This window comes from Myxocyprinus asiaticus, chromosome 8 (genome assembly GCF_019703515.2).
Source record: "Myxocyprinus asiaticus isolate MX2 ecotype Aquarium Trade chromosome 8, UBuf_Myxa_2, whole genome shotgun sequence".
In the NCBI taxonomy this organism is placed as follows: Eukaryota; Metazoa; Chordata; class Actinopteri; order Cypriniformes; family Catostomidae; genus Myxocyprinus; species Myxocyprinus asiaticus.
In genome coordinates, this window is record NC_059351.1 from 3,686,386 (window position 1) to 3,700,268 (window position 13,883).

Below are 13,883 nucleotides of genomic sequence, written 5' to 3' on the forward strand. Positions count from 1 at the left end.
CTTTTTTATGTATAGCCTATACACACACACACACAGACACACACACACACACACACACACACACACACACAGTATATATGTATGCTATATAAATATTCATATATAACTTATATGTAGTAATATGATGTATAAACTATATATATATATATATATATATATATATATATATATATATATATATATATATATATATATATATGTATGGATGTATTTATATATGTGTGTGTGTTTGTATGTATAACTTATTGTGCATTATGCGGGTTTTCAGCTGTGCAGTTGTACAGGGCCTTCGTTGATGTATTGTGCACTTCATAATATGCAACACATTCCCAATTTGAGACAAGGCAGGACTGCAGGCATGCCAGTTTAGCACCTGCACTCTCTGCAGCTGAAGACCTGCATTATGGATGAATGGGGGAAAACTCTGCTTGCTAAACTTAACATGTGTCTGCAGTACCCAAATGCTTAATTATGTGTTATTAGAAGAAATGGTGATGTTACACAGTGGTAAACACTGGACTGTCCCAACTTTTTTAGAGTATATTGCTATCATGTAATTTGAAATGAGTGTATATTTTTCAAATAAATAAATAAATAAATTCACAAGGTAAAATATCAAATAATGTGTTGTTGTAGTGCTTTCAATATAGCACGAAGTGAATTTACAAATCACTCCTTTGTATTTTCGATACTTCCCAACTTTTTTGGAATTGGTGTTATATTTATATATATATTAGGGATGTCCTGATATAATTTTTTGGAGAATGAATACAAGTACCAATACTTGTTCCTGTTGCTGCTGGTGCCTAGCTCGAGTCTGTGTTTGTAGCCTGCTAGCTTTTTTGGCATTGCTTTTCTTTCTGCTTTCTGCTTTCAGCGTTTAATATTTAATCTCTGCCATTTTTCAGTGCGCACCGTTTTTTTCCCCGCATTATTCTCTTTTCGTGATTCAATTGCGTGCATTTTACCATGTGCACCCGTTTTCTCCTCTGTGTTACACAGATTATTGCATCGATCTCAAAGCACCGCTTATCAAGAACAACCACAACAGCAAAAAATAGTGTAAGGGATTCACATCGTTCTCAAACCCTTGCCGCTCAAGAACAGCCATAACAACAATAACAACAACAACAAACAGTTGCAGTAAGTCATGGCATCCACTCATGTTATTACTTCCTGCATTACATGCCACATGTATAGCTTCTTCCGTCAGCAGTGAGGGATTTAAATGTGATAAATGTAAGGAATTAGTCAGGCTGACAGAGAAGATTAATGAGTTCAAGACACGCATCCGGATGCTAGTGGAGGTCAGTGAGAAAGAGAAGCCGGTAGATACTGTTTCTGATGCGGGTAGTACAGCAAGCATCACACAGGTCACATAAAATCAAATTGGAATTATGCAGTCGTCTGTCACAGTACCTCAGAAAACAAAGTCTCATCATTTTCCTCACGAGCAACTTCAATTCTTCGCTGTCATAGTTCATGAAGAGCTAACAAAACTTATCGAAACATCTAAAGCCACAACATGCATGTTAGATCCAATACCAACTAAGCTTTTAAAAGAGGTGTTCCCTGCAATCTCAGTACCTCTTCTTAATATTATTAACTCCTTGCTACACTTAGGACATGTCCCAAGAAACTTTAAAATGGCAGTTATCAAACCGCTTATTAAGAAGCCACAGCATGATCCAGGAGAATTGGCTGATTACAGACCGATTTCAAATCTCCCACTTGTGTCAAAAATAGTCGAAAAGGTTGTGTCCTCCCAACTATGTTAATTTCTACAGAGAAATAGTATATATAAACAATTTCAGTCAGGATTTAGGTCCCATCACTGTACAGAGACTGCACTTATCAGAGTTACAAACGACTTGCTCATCTGATCGCAGCTGCATTTCTCTTCTAGTGCTTTTAGATCTTAGTGCTGCCTTCGACACCATAGATCACAACATTCTCGTGAATAGGCTGGAGAATTATGTTGGCATTAGTGGACTTGCATTAGCATGGTTTAGCAGACCGCTACCACTTTGTCTATGTAAACGAGGAATTGTCAAATCAAACAAAAGTTAAGTATGGAGTGCCACAGGGATCAGATTTAGGGCCTCTGCTTTTCTCCTTATATATGCTTCCCTTGGGAGATATCAGGAATCGTGGAATAAGTTTCCACTGTTATGCCGAGAATACCCATCTTTACATTTCTTCGAAACCCGACAAAATTTCAATTCTCCAAATTAACAGTTTATCAATGAAATCAAAGACTGGATGGCCAGAAATATCCGTCTACTCAATTCCGACAAAACAGAGGTACTAATTATTGGACCAAAAACCTCTAAAAATAAGCAGCTAAAATATAATTTGACTCTCGATGGATGTTCTGTTACATCGTCTTCTACAGCGAAAAACTTAGGTGTTACATTTGATACCAATCTGTCCTTTGAAAATCTAATTTCCAATGTTTGTAGAACAACATTCTTCCACCTCAGAAATATTGCTAAGTTACGACACGTTCTCTTGTTGCTGTTGCTGAAAAACGAATTCATGCGTTCATGACCTCAAGACTAGGTTAATGTAATGCATTACTAGGTGGATGTCCTGCAAGTTCAATAAATAAACTTCAGTTGGTTCAAAATGCAGCTGCCAGAGTGCTGACTAGAACCAATAAATATGATCACATTAGCCCCATTTTATCGTCGTTACATTGGCTACCTGTTATATTGTGTATTAATTTAAAAATTTTGTTAACTGCGTACAAAGATTTGAATGGTCTAGCTCTGCAGTACTTAAGTGACCTTCTACCATGCTATATTCCATCATGTTCATTATGATCACAAAGTTATGGCCTGTTAATTGTTCCTAGAATATCAAAATCCACAAAAGGAGGTTGATCCTTTTCCTATCTGGCTCCTAAACTATGGAATAGTCTCCTTAACACTGTTCGGGACGCAGACACACTTGCTGAGTTTAAGTCTAGACTAAAAATACACCTAATTTATCCATCAACTCACGATTAGGCTGCTTTAGTTAGGTCTGCCGGAACCAGAAACATTTATCATGATCTCTAACTCTGCAAAAAATGTAATGGCATCTATGCTAATATTATTCTCTTTGATTCATATCCTGAGGTTACCAGAGCCAGCCTGATCCAGCTCCGTTCCTGCTTGGTTTCGGACTCCACTGCTACATGTCTCTGAGTGATGATGACTAAATGCAGCCGGTGCCAGCCAGACATCACTTCAGTCTATTACAATGGACTTCAGAGGATGAACTGATGCCAACTCCAATCATAAGACATGGGATACTTCATATGCCACTGCCTGAACCTTGGATTTAGGGTTAGGCCTGTCACGATAATTAAATAACCGTCTGATCGCAGTTATTTGATCTAACCGTGATTATTTTAGACAATCGTGATTATTCCAATCACATTTTAATGACCAAATAAGGGAATTTTAAGCAAATATACTATATAAATGCCATGAATGGCACATTTGTGTGTCATTCAGTTGAACTCCAATTCCGAGCCTCACTGAGCCGCACCGTGGACATCAACCAGCTCCTGTCCGGAAGAGCACGTGAAGCGCTCGGATGCACACGCTGGCAGCAGAGACTCGCGCCAAACTCCCACGAAAATATAAACGAACAAGTATAAACTGTGATAGTGAAGCAAAGTGATCCGGTTTCAGTTTAAACGATTGTGTAATGGCAAATGTTCCTGGTTCATATCCATGCAGTGTTAATAACATGCAGTGACACAGATGAGGAGACGCACGCTTACTCTGTTTCTGTGGAATGATGAAAAGATGAAACTAAATCTCAAAGGTTTTGCTTCATGACAAGGGCTTGCGCGTTTAATCAAAGAGCATTAAAATAATGTGTGAAAGTGAAAAAATTAGGAAAGACATGTTTTACTATTGCATAATATAATAAAAATATAATATAAATATAACAAAATATACTGTATATATAAATTATATTTAATATTTATTTAACAAAAAAGATAAAATATACGAGTTCAAAAAACAGTTGTAAATGTAAAACTGACCAAAACTAAAGTTGACCAAAAAGAGAGACATATTTTAAATATTTAGAAATATTTTGATATTTAAAACATTAATTACATTTACGCATTTGGCAGACGCTTTTATCCTAAGCAACTTACAATGTACTTATTACAGGGACAATCCCCCCAGAGTTAAGTGCTCATCATTAAGTGCTCAAGGATCATTCGAGTCTTGTCAATTTGCCAACAGATGCTTCAGCAAATAATCCAGCACTTTGACAACAATGTTCCCCAAAGACATATTGGAAGGATTTTGGGCATTTCACCATCTACAGTGCACAATATAGTTAAACGATTCAAGGAATCTGGTCAAATCTCGGTGTGTAAAGGGTAAGACAAAAACCACTTCTGAACGCGCGTGATCTGAATATGGGCTTGGAATAACTTTAGTAACCCTTGTTAGTCAACACCATTCTCCGCTACATCCACAGATGCAAGTTAAGACTTTACTATGTAAAGGAGAAGCCATACATCAACACTGTCCAGAAGCGCTGCTGACTTCTCTGGTCTCGGTCTCATCTTAGATGGAAAGCAGAACAGTAGAACTGTGTTTTTTGGTCTAAAGAGTCCATATTTCAAATAGTTTTTGAAAACACAGCCACCGTGTTCTCCAGGCCAAAGAGGAAAAGGATCATCCAAGCTGTTATCAGCATCAGGTCCAAAAGCCAGTGTCTGTATGGGCCAGGGGTGTGTCAGTGCCCGTGGCATGGGTAACTCGCACATCTGTGAGGGCACCATGAATGCAGACAGATATGTAAAAATTTTGGAGCAACATATACTGCCATCTATCACCATCTTTTCCAGGGACATCCCTTCATATTCCTGCTGGACAACTTCAAACCACATACTGGCTGAATTACAAGTGCATGGCTGTGTAAGCAGAGAGTGTGGATGCTAGATTGGCTTGCCTGCAGTCCTGACCATCTCCAATTGGGAATGTGTGGTGCATTATGAAGCGCACAATACGGCAACGAAGACCCCGTACAATTGTGCAGCTGAAGACCTGATTAATGGGGAAAAATTCCACTTTTTAAACTTAACAAACTTGTGTCTTCAGTGCCCAAATGCTTAATAAGTGTTATTAGAAGAAATGGTGATGTTTCACAGTGGAAAACACTCGATTTTGGAGTGTGTTACAGTCATCTGATTTGAAATTACTGTACATAAAAAACAAACAAACAATGAAATTCTCAAGGTAAAATATCATATAATGTGTAGTTGTAGTGCTTTCAATATAGCAAAGAGTGAATATAATTTACAAATCACTCCTTTTTGTTTTTATTAGCATTTCTCATACTGGCCCAACTTTTTCGGAATTGGGGTTATATACAGTATATATATATATATATATATATATATATATATATATATATATATATATATATATATATATTAGGGATGTCCCGATACCATTTTTTGGGAAACGAGTACGAGTACAGATACTTCCTTTCAGTACTCGCCGATACCGATACCAGTTTTTTTTCTAATGTTACAGTAAAAAAAAAAAAAAAGAAAACCAAGAGAGATGAACTGTTTACTTTATTGTTTTCAGCTATAGTAACTCAAATAAGATGTAAAGGCTGTCTAAGAATTATTTTGCATATTTAAGGGGAAGATTATTTTTCATGACAAGAAGCATCTCTGTATGTTAACATGTATGGCCCAGTGAAATCCATTTTTTTCCCTTTTTACATTTTCTTTTTTAAATTTCTTTCACAAATTCCATATTTAACAGTTTAATTCAATGTTATCATTAAAGGGTGTCTAAACAAATTAATTCAATAAAATTTTCATTAAATGAAAATAGAACAATTATCAGTAATTTTGAACATACGATTGCATTATTTTATTATATAATTTTTTTTTTCAGATAATCAAAATACAACTGTCAAATAAAGAGCTGCACAACAGAGCATCACAGATGTGAGGTATTGCTTAATATAATACAATTATTATTTTATTATTATAGTAAATAATACATAACTCTAGAGTAGTGATATATTTCTGTCATATTTTTGTCTATGTAAATGGAACTCTTATTTGGACGATTTTACCAGTAATGCCGCTTCATGATCTCATGATTCACAGCTGAGGAAGTGCAGATTGCTGGGGACTCCGAATGAATTTAAACTGCTAAAGGCAGCGATTTAATCAACTAACTGCATGTGCACATGCAGATTATATATTTATTGTGTTAAATTGTAGGCGTTGCTGTTTAAAAATAACACTAGGACATATTGTGGATTAAATTTCTGCACTGTAAGCTTACACAATGACATTCATATGTCAGGTGGTATCGTTTTTTTGTATTGGAGCTTTTTACGAGTACGAGTAAGTGAGCCCAGTATCGGTATCGGGACATCCCTAATATATACAGATGCATCTCAATAAATTAGAATGTCATGGAAAAGTTCATTTATTTCAGTAATTCAACTCAAATTGTGAAACTCGTGTATTAAATAAATTCAATGCACACAGACTGAAGTAGTTTAAGTCTTTGGTTCTTTTAATTGTGATGATTTTGGCTCACATTTAACAAAAACCCACCAATTCACTATCTCAAAAAATTAGAATACATCATAAGACCAATAAAAAAACATTTTTAGTGAATTGTTGGCCTTCTGGAAAGTATGTTCATTTACTGTATATGTACTCAATACTTGGTAGGGACTCCTTTTGCTTTAATTACTGCCTCAATTCGGCGTGGCATGGAGGTGATCAGTTTGTGGCACTGCTGAGGTGGTATGGAAGCCCAGGTTTCTTTGATAGTGGCCTTCAGCTCATCTGCATTTTTTGGTCTCTTGTTTCTCATTTTCCTCTTGACAATACCCCATAGATTCTCTATGGGGTTCAGGTCTGGTGAGTTTGCTGGCCAGTCAAGCACACCAACACCATGGTCATTTAACCAACTTTTGGTGCTTTTGGCAGTGTGGGCAGGTGCCAAATCCTGCTGGAAAATGAAATCAGCATCTTTAAAAAGCTGGTCAGCAGAAGGAAGCATGAAGTGCTCCAAAATTTCTTGGTAAACGGGTGCAGTGACTTTGGTTTTCAAAAAACACAATGGACCAACACCAGCAGATGACATTGCACCCCAGATCATCACAGACTGTGGAAACTTAACACTGGACTTCAAGCAACTTGGGCTATGAGCTTCTCCACCCTTCCTCCAGACTCTAGGACCTTGGTTTCCAAATGAAATACAAAACTTGCTCTCATCTGAAAAGAGGACTTTGGACCACTGGGCAACAGTCCAGTTCTTCTTCTCCTTAGCCCAGGTAAGACGCCTTTGACGTTGTCTGTGGTTCAGGAGTGGCTTAACAAGAGGAATACGACAACTGTAGCCAAATTCCTTGACACGTCTGTGTGTGGTGGCTCTTGATGCCTTGACCCCAGCCTCAGTCCATTCCTTGTGAAGTTCACCCAAATTCTTGAATCGATTTTGCTTGACAATCCTCATAAGCCTGCGGTTCTCTTGGTTGGTTGTGCATCTTTTTCTTCCACACTTTTTCCTTCCACTCAACTTTCTGTTAACATGCTTGGATACAGCACTCTGTGAACAGCCAGCTTCTTTGGCAATGAATGTTTGTGGCTTACCCTCCTTGTGAAGGGTGTCAGTGATTGTCTTCTGGACAACTGTCAGATCAGCAGATTGTGTAGCCTAGTGAACCAAACTGAGAGACCATTTTGAAGGCTCAGGAAACCTTTGCAGGTGTTTTGAGTTAATTATCTGATTGGCATGTCACCATATTCTAATTTTTTGAGATAGTGAATTGGTGGGTTTTTGTTAAATGTGAGCCAAAATCATCACAATTAAAAGAACCAAAGACTTAAACTACTTCAGTCTGTGTGCACTGAATTTATTTAATACACGAGTTTCACAATTTGAGTTGAATTACTGAAATAAATGAACTTTTCCACGACATTCTAATTTATTGAGATGCACCTGTATATATATATATATATATATATATATATATATATATATATATATATATATATATAAATAAAAGCACCATTTATTTTAAATAACATCAAATGTACTGTAAAAGATACTCAAGGCACCATTTGGGGTTCCTCAGCTGCCACACTGACTGAACTTTCTGAAGATCCTCCAAATACTTTTTCGATTCTCTGAGAAACTTTGAGTTCCTGCAAGAGCTCTGAAAAACTCTAAAGACTGTCAACAGTTCCTTTAGTAATCCCATCATAAGAAAAAGGCTTTGAGGCTTGTGAAATGTATCTTGAAGTTTCTTGAGAACATAAATAGAAAATTTGGGGCTTATTTTAAGAGCGCCTGGAGTATCTCCATAGGGTTTTGTTGATGTGGCATCTGAGGAATCCCAAATGGTGCCTTTTAATTTTACAGTGTAAAATCTGGATGGAATCATGGGAATGTTTCAAGTGTGTACTCTTCTGTAATGGTAATTTTGGATTGCCTTGATTGGAATACACCTATACATGGCAGTTGAGGTTGTTGCCACTCAAAGGGCTCTAAGTAGTGGTGGTTAAAAACCTGTCTGGACTGCAGTCTTTGTTTCCAAAAACTGTGCTAGGGAAACACCCAGATGTATTTCAAATGATCCCTGAATTTTCTGAAATGCAAGACTGGGATCCTGCCATGTTAGACGAATTGACCATTTAAGTGAAATTGGCACCAGTCTTTAACCCAATGAGGCAAAGACCAAAACTGGACCAGAATACATCAAAAACTCCTCAATTTCGAATTTAACTCCATTTAATTTTTATAAAAAATGTAACTATTCTTTAGTGCATGAGTGTGTGTGTACGTGTTATTTCTTAATTATTTTAATTGTTCATAAATGAATTGATCTTCTTTTTGGAATCATGCTCCCATATTCATCAGTAAAAGCTTCTTTTATTTCTATGTGCTCCCATTTTACAGAAATTTCCTCTCCTCTCATAACCACAACTCTCTGGTGAATAAATGTGCCTTAGTAAGACTGTACTGTTGTTTGTTTGTGTATTGTGTCTGTACATATTGACAGAGACACACTGTCTCATTTACTGTCTCTTCTAATGCCTGCATTCATCTTCTCATTGCTTATCTCGCTGTGAGTGGCTTAATGAATACATAAAGCATATTAGACCTAATGGAATGCCCTCTTTCTCCACTCATCTGCACTTATATGGTCCGTCATGTCTCCTCAAATTAAACCCACTTCTCAAAGTGGACGTAAAACATTACTGATGTATTGTTTAAATCTCTGCCAAATATTCATAACATTGCCTGGGGAAGTCCCACAAAAAAGTGTTTCAGTAGTGAATATTAAAAGTGAAAAAAGTCAATAAGGGCTACATGAGATTATTGTGGCCATAAAGTAAGAAGAACTAAAGAAAATCCATTAAATCTGTTATTTGTGGATGCTCGAGAATGACAAGTCGAAAGATCATATTTTGTATGTCCTTCCGCGTATATTTATATATTTATCTTTTTTATGTGCACATACATTTTTAGCTGTCCATAGCGATGATGTCAAGGAAAAGATTTAACATGGCAGAAACTTCATTGCCTCAGCAGAAACAACCTCTGTTGTCTGCAATGCTGCTGATCAGCAGAAATGCCCCTCTATTGCTTATAGTGCACTGACATATCGACATCTCTCACATTTACCGTCAGCCTGTATGCTGGAGCATTCCAAAGTGGTGAAAAGAAGGCATGTGTTTATTTGTTTCTGTGCACATACTAATAGGGATATATCTGTTAAATAGAATGGTAATTCTTTAATAATAGTATACCAGTTTTACACACAAATGGAGTATGTTTATGATCTAAACATAGGAGAAACTTTGTGTGCCTGTGAAAGCATTTTTTCACACTTTTATTTTATGTTAACTTACATTTTTATCTATCCTAACTTCATATTCTCCTATCCAGGGAGTTACTGGTGTTTTTTTAAGAAAGGGGAAGCATAGATCACTCATCAGTCATCTGAGATCCATTTATTATTGGTGTCTACAATGTTGCTCCCAAAAGCAGTTTCTCAAATTGCTACTAAAAAGTAAAAATACCTAATATTAATAATTGACCAACTTCAGATCAGTCTTGGTAATAATTAAAAATGTAAATTGGCAAAACATAGAATTATGAAAGCTAAAATAAATGTGTTACGACAACAGCTACAGTCTGCGTTCAACAACTGAGTTAGGAGTAACTTAGGAGTTAGGTGGTGGCGTAGTGGACTAAAGCACATAACTGGTAATCAGAAGGTTGCCAGTTTGATCCCCACAGCCACCACCATTGGCCTCCAGCGAAATACTGCCCTGGGCAGCTGCCCATGTCACCCATGCATAAATCCAACATGAATAAACAACAGGATCACACAGGAAGTTGGCATGCTGTTTCCGAAAGTTCCGGTACCCTAGGATTGGCAACAGTATGCCGACTCACTGACATGCCCTATCTGGCATGTCAGACATATTTGGAATGGCTCAACAACAATTGCTGTCTCTCATGGCTTGCGTCAGTTGCATGGGAGACCACAGTTCAATCCCCATTCAAACATTTGTATAAACAATCACGAGCGTGATAAGGAGGTTGCATTTTTATCCCTAATGTTGCATTTTGTCTCTACTAATGGTTAGGGTTAGATTTGGTTAGAATTAGAGGGGCAGATTATATAAAATAAGCATTTCTCTTCACTGTTTAACACCCTGTTCAGCTGAAAACAATTCTTTTTACAACTGGCTTCTGGCGACCTCTCCTGGATATAAATGGATGTCACACTTGTTTATATGCTCTGAAACACTTACCGCTTTATCCTCTGGAGGCAGTGTTTTCAAATTCGGTCAACGGATACCGATTTCGGCTAAAGAAAAATCGGCACACACATGCCGATTTTAACGTGAGATCAGGCTGGCAGAACTGTCTCATCTCAGCTTCAATGGGCTGTGCATCCACTGATTTCTATGAACATATTCTTGTAGAAAAAGTCAGATTAGATATTTGATTGAACAGCATAGTAGTGATGTTTAATATTTGACACTTTTATTTGTTAAAATATTGAAATAATATAGATGATTATACATACTGTATATTAAACATGTCATTGTCACATTTCTGACAAAGTTTTAGGGGCCATGCTTTCTGTTTACTCTTAAAGCAGTTGGCACTGCTCCTATCCCAGCCTAATGTGAAGAGTCAACTATAAGTCATTTGTATATTTCTTGGATTTATTTTTTTTTCTCAAAAATATAAACTTTGTGGCTCTGTGGCCCTTTCAAAACATTGCCCTGTTTGTTTGAGCATCCTGACCAGCCTGTTGGCTCAACCACTGGTGTGCGGCTGGGGGCAGGACTGTCTATTTTTCCCGACCAATGGTGGTAGTATTCAAGAAACCGTTTGGAAGTCATTATTTTTGCAGTTGTGTTTGGTGACTCTAGTGGCACAGAAATAACACATTTAAAAACATTTGAAATGTGCTCTACTTGTACTACAACAGTCTCACTGTTATTGTTAAACTTATAATGTATCCATAACTCTTCAGATTGTTGTAGAATGTTTGCTTTTGTTGAGTGTGGCATTCATGGATTTATTTAACCAGAATTAGCCATGCAAATGGCTTGGCCGCTCATCTAGTCAACCAAACCAGTCTTCTGCAGCATTGCCAGCCGGCTCTCTGCTTGTTGGTTTGCTATGGTTTTACTGCTGGAACACTGTCCATCTTAAAATTAGGGAGAAAGAGATAGAGAGAATGAAAACAGCATATGATGAAGAAAGCTAAAAATACCATAGCTAGACAGGGGTAAATTGAGGAGTGACTACAACACACACACGCACGTACGCACTCACAAACACACACACACACACACACACATTATTTCATTAGCTTGTGAGTATGTCCCTCATATCTCTCATTAAATACTGTCTTAAGGTCGCACGTCCCCAGAGGCTTGTGAAGAGATGAGCTGTGCTCGCGTTTGATCACTCTTGCTGCTATTGAAGATTAAAAATAACAGAGTGCATTGACGTTAACTGCTAACACTAACCAAGCACAGCTGTCATTTAAAAACAGAAGCACATATGGGAATAGACTCCCGAACTCACTCTTTTACATTGTCTAGACTCAAAAGGTCAAATTTACAGGGATGAGATAATTGCTGCCATTTTTTGTTGTATTTCAAACATTAAAACGGTTATTTTATTTCATGAAAAATTATGTACTCAATCTCAAAATGCATTATGGCTCATGTATTGGATGCCTCAGAGTAATAGTATCATATGCAGCTCCCATCTTTACATGCAGTATAGTCTTATTGACTAGAAGTGTCTTTTCTGTCCTCCATCAAAGTATTTTGACAATGCAACAATTTCTTCCAAAGCGGGGTCCTTTAAGGTCCTTCCACATATATAAATACTTTCCATTTTTTTGATCTTTCAAATATACCTTTAAATCTACTAAGAGCTACATAATATCAATATAAACAAAGTTCTCCCTCACATTAAAGGGATATTTCACCCAAAAATTAAAATTATCTCATTATTCACTCACCCTCATGCCATTCCAGATGTGTTTGACTTTCTTTCTTCTGCAGAACACAAATTATGATTTTTAGAAGAATATCTCAGCTCTGTAGGTCCACACAATGCAAGTGAATGGGTGCCAAAATTTTGACACTCCAAAAAACACAAAGGCATCATAAAATGTATCCATATGACTCCATTGTTTTAATACATATTTTCAGAAATGATATGACAGGTTTGGGTGAGAAACATTAGTATATAAGTCATTTTTTGCTTGAAAGTCTTCTCCCTGCCCAGTAGGGGGCGGTATGCATGAATAATTTGAATCACCAAAAAAAAAAAAAAAAAAAAAAAAAAAAAAAAAACAAGAAGAATAATGTGAAAGTGATCTGTTTCTCACTCACATCTATCATATCACTTCTGAGGATTTTGATTAAACCACTGGAGTCATCTGGATTACTTTTATGCTGACTTGTGTGATTTTTATGTGCAGCTTCAAAATTCTGGCACCCATTCACTTGCTTTGTATGGACCACAAGAACTGAGAAATTCTTCTAAAAATCTAAGCAGAAGATATAAAGTCATACACATTTGGGATGGCATGAGGGTGAGTAAATGATGAGAGAATTTTTATTTTTGGGTGAACTATTTCTTTAAATTATGACCTTGTGTCTGACTATATACTTTTCAAATGGATTCTAAATTTCAAAGGCAGAAACGTGCCTTTTCAGAGAGCATGAAGCATGGACAACCAGTAAAAAGCCTGATTTACAACATACTGTATCTATAAAGCCTTATTCAAAGTAGCACCGCATTTGATTTTTTGACGTCTATCCCTCACAGCCTCATCATTCCTGTCAAACATTCAAGATGGTGCTACTGTGAATAAGGTCCATAATGGACCACACCAAGATGGTTTTCCTTATGGGGACATTAAGTTTTTATACATGTAAAATCTTGAAGATTATAACTTCAGTTTTGAGGCTGATCTCAGCTCAGCTAGAGCTCGAGAATGCTAGAATTTATACATTTTGGGCTTAATGTATTTCAGAAAATCTGACCGGTTGATGAGGACAGAGAATAACTGTTCAGTGCATTACAAATATGCTCTTACAGCTACATACACTGAAAAAAGTGGTAACCTGCTATTGTGACCTCAAGGATCTATTTCTACGATCTAACTCATTAAAATGACTTTTGTTGGGGTAACCTAATTTTTCAGGTAAATTCAATCAGATTAAATAACTTTTTTTTTAATTGAATAATTGAGATGTAACCACATGAAGCACATTTTTAGGTTACCTGACAATACATTTTTAAAGTATATCTTGCACCGTCTAT